The sequence below is a fragment of the Mesoplodon mirus genome, assembly GCF_964341445.2.
Source record: "Mesoplodon mirus genome assembly, chromosome: 17".
Taxonomy (NCBI): Eukaryota; Metazoa; Chordata; class Mammalia; order Artiodactyla; family Ziphiidae; genus Mesoplodon; species Mesoplodon mirus.
The window spans coordinates 74886124-74892417 of record NC_138993.1 but is presented as its reverse complement, the minus strand read 5'-3'; positions in this window follow the sequence as shown (position 1 = coordinate 74892417).

Here is a 6294-nt window from a genome sequence, read left to right as displayed (position 1 = left end):
CAGGAAGGCAAAAGAGGCTCCCAGAACTCCAGGAGGGCAGAGCAGGAAACAAACAAGACCCGGAGGCAGTCGGGAAGCTCAAGGTCTGCACAATCAGAGACACAGCTCTCAGGGCTGGCCCAGGGCAAGGTCCGCACTGCCTGGCTGGTCCTGCTTTCTGGGAAAATCAGGAAAAACAAGGCAGTAAGGAAGAGGGCTGGGGAGGAGTGTGCTGGGGCCACACAAGGACCCCTTTCAATGTCCTTCACTACATGAAGATAAAGAATTCCTTACACAGGTTCCATTTCTCATGTTGATTTTGGGTATGAGGGAGTCTTTTTTTTTTTTTTTGAATTTTTGAATTTTATTTTATTTTATTATTATTATATATTTTTTTTGCAGTACGCGGGCCTCTCACTACTGTGGCCTCTCCCGTTGTGGAGCACAGGCTCCGGACGCGCAGGCTCAGCAGCCATGGATCACAGGCCCAGCCGCTCCGCGGCATGTGGGATCCTCCCGGACCGGGGCACGCACCCGTGTCCCCTGCATCGGCAGGCGGACTCTCAACCACTGCGCCACCAGGGAAGCCCTGAATTTTATTTAATTTATTTTTTATACAGCAGGCTCTTATTAGTCATCCATTTTATACATATTAGTGTATATATGTCAATCCCAGTCTCCCAATTCATCCCACCACCACCACCCCCTACCACTTTCCCCCTTGGTGTCCATACGACGAGGGTGTCATTTTTTAAATGCCATTTCCTGCACAGAATAGGCAAAAAGGCACAAAGATTTATTCGGTTTATACACAGGTAAGTAGGTATGTATTGAGATAAAATTTGTGAAAAATACTATAAAGGTCAAGAATAGGAAACAGGAAAGAAAAAACAAACAGAAAAAGTGTAGCTGGACTGGATTGTGTGGGGAGGGGCCTCTGGCCAGGCAGGGATGAGAAGTGGCTTTGGGATGAGATGGGCTTGATGCTCAGGTGGAGCGCGGCGGGAATTCCACAGCTGCATAAGGCACGGGCAAGCGGGAGGATAATGGCAAATTATTAATAGAGAAGCAGAAAAAACACCAGGGCAGCTGCAGCGGGAGAGGAAGTAATATCCCTGTAGGTTACAGGCCAGTCATGCAGGAACTGCAAACGCCTGAAAGTAGGCATCTAATGGATTTCAGTAAATACAAGGTCACGTTTAAACACTGCCTTAGGCTGCCTCACAGGACTCAAATGTCAAAGGGAGCCTCCAAACCAGCAATGGAAACTAACATCCGAGTTTCCAGAAATCTGCAAAACTGAAAGTGATAATTAGTGATCATTACAATTACAAAGTGCTGTGGGAAAGAGATCCTGACTAGCTGAGAAAATCAAGGGAAGCTTAATGCTGTTTACACTGCCTGCGTATTTCAAAAATGGGCCGTTTTTAGACATTCTGAGATGGAGCTGAGGAAGAGCGCTTTCAGATCAGGGAACTGTGGGCAAGGCAGAGGATGGAAGAAAAGGGCCCCGCTCACATGAGGACAGCCAGGAGGGAAAGCCTGGTGGCGCAGAGGCCATGAAGGACAGAGGAGGGATGCCCGGGGTCTGATACCATTGCACTGTGGACCAGAGCAGGAGGACATGCCAGCATGTTGTGTTCAGTTCCAGAAAGTTCCATGGGGGACAGTGAGGGCGTGGGGATGCTTTTTCAGGCTAGAATCACACATCTAGGAGTCTGGGGACAAATCCTCCATCAGATATTAGAGCACTGTGGGACAGTGGGGCTTCAGAACGTTCATAGGGATTTCTTTTCTTCACATAGAGTACATCAGGTGACAAGTATTCCTATTACATAAACAAAAGGAAATATTCTTAGACATATTACAAAGACAGCCTCCTTACAAACATAGGGAATTACATTCTTGGCACTGATGGCTATATTTAGCTGCAAAGTATAATTCTTTCACAGGAGTCTATACTGTGTCAATGAGTAGGTCCTTTGAGAAATGTGATTAATATGTAACTATGATATAGGACCACGATTAAGGATACAAGAGATTTGATTAAAACCAGAACCCTAGTACTACTACCAGACATGATTTCTTTCCCACAGAATAGTCCACTGATAACCCATGAAGAAGTAGAAACGTTTATACATGGATTGCATGTTTCAAAAATGCATTGTCCTGGGGCTTCCCTGGTGGCGCAGTGGTTGAGAGTCCACCTGCCGATGCAGGGGACACGGGTTCATGCCCCGGTCCGGGAAGATCCCACATGCCGCGGAGCGGCTGGGCCCGTGAGCCATGGCTGCTGAGCCTGCGCGTCCGGAGCCTGTGCTCCGCAGCAGGAGAGGCCACAACAGTGAGAGGTCCGCATACCACAAAAAAAAAAAAAAAAGAAAGAAAAAAAAAAAAGAAAGAAAGAAAGTTCTTCTAAAAATATTGAATTATTTTCTGGAAAATTATTCCTCAGTATTCTCCAAAATATTGCATGACCAAACTATCCATTTATAATGTGGCCTTCACTTAATATTTCAAAGACAGAATGATTTCTCAAAAGCTTAGACTTGCGGCCTAAGTTACAATAGATAGCACATAATTTTCTTCCACGTTTGGTGACATTTTAACTTATTAGTTATATGTTTCAGTTTATTAGTGATATGTTTTATGACTATTTTGGTGAAAAATACTGTTGATTGGGGGAAATTTAATTGTTGCCAAAACACATCAAAACTCCTGAGGGACTTCCCTGTGGCACCGTCGTTAAGAATCTGCCTGCCAAGGCAGGGGCACGGGTTCGAGCCCTGGTCTGGGAAGATCCCACATGCCACAGAGCAACTAAGCCCATGTGCCACAACTGAGCCTGTGCTCTAGAGCCCGCGAGCCACAACTACTGAAGCCGGTGTGCCACTACTACTGAAGCTCGTGTGCCTAGAGCTCGTGCTCTGCAACAAGAGAAGCCACCGCAATGAGAAGCCTGCACACCGCAATGAAGAGTGGTCCCCACTCACTGCAACTAAAGAAAGCCTGTGCACAGCAACGAAGACCCAACACATGCAAAAATAAATAAATAAAAATTAAAAAAAAACTACTACTTATATCTTAAAACCTAAACATGGTATTTCAACATTGAAACTATATATAAAATGAGTACCACAAAGTACATCAGAGAGGTGAGAGTTAATGAAAATATAAATAGGCTACAAAGGTCCAAAAGGTGCAACGAAGTAAAAAGTCACTGATAATATGTTGTGCACCTGGGTAGGGAGGAAGGGCACAGACCACCAATGAAAAGGTCACACTTTCTCAGAATGACCTAAAGGCCAAGTAACCGAAAACGCAGCAGTGCTAGCTTAGTTTCTACCTGAATTATTCTAAGCAGTGTGAGAAATAGAGAAATACCAAGGATAAACTCAGTACAGGGCCAAGGAGTCGGGTCATGGGCTGGGATGCAGGAGAATGAACTCCTGGCCTGTGGGTCCTTGGGACTGTCTCATAATTTCTCTGGTACACAATCCCCAAATACACACTATACAGAAGAGCTTAGCATCATCTCAAAACTTGAAAAATTACTCTACTATCATTATTAACAAATAAGACCAGTCCCCAAACTGAGTTTTAGGTGACCATATGATTTACAGTTCTCTAAATATGGAAGAAGTCTTCCATATACATATATATGGGAAAAATTATATATATATATATATATATATATATATATATACACACACACACACATATATATGACCCAAAATTATGTGCCTACTAGTTAAAAAAAAAAAAAGGACTATGGGGATGGAACCCACTGAAAGCTCCAATGATTTACTCTTACAAGGGTGTGTAACCACAATAAATAGCAAAAAATTTCTTAAACTTTAGTTTTAGGAAGATTTTTAATTTTCCACTTTTTCACAACACAGTCTAAAGTCCATCAAATACTTATTTCAAAAGCTTATAATTCAGTTGGGCTATACATCTCCAAAGGAAAAATGTGTGTTGAATGGAAGCACACATTCACAATTATCTCTGACCTGCCTCTTAAAAAGTGGTCCTTTTTTTTTCTGTAGATTTTTATATGGGTCAAAACACCTACACACTGAGTTCAAAGTCATCTAAGAAGAGCCACTCAAGTAGAAAAAGATCTCTTATTCCTTTTTTTTTCTTTCCGTATTTCTTTCCATAATGAAAAAAACAACAATAAAAAAACCTTATAGTGAAAAATGTATCACAGATAGTTTCCCAGTAGTCAAAAAATACCTTTTTTAATAAGACCTGCTGGAAAATATAAAGTTGAAAATGCTGATTTACTTATAAAAACCATAGTGAAATGAGTAAATGGCCAGCATTTAAGGTAAGACCAATTTCACCATCAGAGATCTGTCATGGGCTCCATGTACCAAATGCTCAAAGCAGTTAAATGAAAGAAAAAAATGGCACTGCAGTTGATACGGTGGTTGTTAAGTTTCAAAGCATTTCTACTTCAAAGTACTAGAATTTCTAACAGAAAAGCAAGTGGTCCGATCATGATGGAAATCTAATGGACCATTTTTTCTCCACCATGCACATGTATATTTCCAGTTTCGCTACTTCATTCCCATCTAAGGAACTATTTTTAAAGGTAGTAAATTTTATAGTAGCAAACATTTCTAAAGACAACATAGAACTTCAACAAGTACAAAGTCTTCAAGTGAATCAGGGCTCACAATAGCAGTATGAATAATACGATGTCAACAAAAGAAAGTCATTGGCTGCTTTCAAGGCACTAAACACTGTTCTATGCACCTCCCATGCATTATGTTCACAGCCCTACGAAGTAGGTAAAATGTTATAATTATCCACATTTTATAGGAGGATAAAGCTTAGAGAAGTTCAGCAAATTAACAAATGTCAAAGATCAGTAAATATCAGAGCCAAAATACAAACCCAGTTCTGTCTGACATCATTTCAAACTCTTGAGCAACTTTTGTTCCTCAATCCCCAACCCCACACTCCCAGGGCAATGTTGCCAAAATTTCTGCATTAGAATCAGAGTACTAGAAAATGTAGTCTTAAAAAGTCAAGAATTAGGGTAAATAAGAATAATTGGAGAAGGCCTAACTTTGTTCACTTGAATAATTTTGTTTGTAAAGACAGGTCCTGGGGGTTGGGGGGCGGGCATCTGGACAGAGGAGACTGCAAATGGATGGACACATCACTGCACAGAAACACTGTGAAAATGTCCCCAAACTTTGAATGAAGTCTGCTATAATCACAGATTCATTTTCTTTTGTTGACCTCTCCATCCATGATGTACAAGAGTATGAGAAATCAAAGAAAGAGCCTCATCTCATTTCTGAAACCTCCTCATACAGGAGTGGGAAAACATGGATAGTTCTGTGAGACAATCAGAAAATTTCAGCCATTGGTGTGAGAAGAGGTCTTGAACCAAAAGGAATCATACACATTTTAGCCCCCCAGGAATTCATAGAAATCTCTAGGAAGGCATTTGATTTCCTACATCACTGAGGGGGATTTCAGTTCATTTTATTCATTCACTGATGCCAAGTATATTCACTGAGCACTTACATACATGCACGACGCTACTCACGTGATACATGTCCATCTTTGGCATAAGTGGACAGTGTCCTATGATGGACATGAGGTTACAAATCAGTAACCTAAGCACAGCCCTTGTTGCTTCCCAAGGTCACTATAAGAATGAAATGGCTACATGAGGAGCAAATAAACCACAGGGAACTTGGTTCAATAATCCACTTGATCACGTACACGATTTCCTGCTCTCTTTCTCAAGGCGGAGTGTAAGTCGGGCCAGCAATATTGTTTTAGGTTCCAGTGAGTAAAAATAGTGTGAGTGGAGATCACAAGTGTGTCTTCAAATCACACAAGAAATCAAACATACTTGTCCATTCCTGCCTATTTGCCATGAAAACCATTTCTTTAATGAAATAGCAGGTCCAGCAACAAAAATGGATACTGACAAGTCATATAAGATAGGAACAGTTAAAAAATACAAACAAGATGTAAGAAAAATAACCTTAAACAATCACTTTAATAGCAGCCTTTAAAATTTTTTTCAACTATAGGAAGACAATTCAATTTGGGTTTGCTATATAAATTTGGAATTTAATTTTAAAATGTATAGAAACATAGAGACTTTCTGAACCAATTCATTGATACAAGTGAGAATTTTACTATCCCTGTGTTAGAGATAACACAACTATTAGAGTAAAACAAAGTTATTTGTACTCTATCAGCATTCGGTAAAAAACCAAAAGTCACAGCTCACAGGAGAATCTAAACAAGCTCTAAAATCTCAATGAATCTGGATGGCAT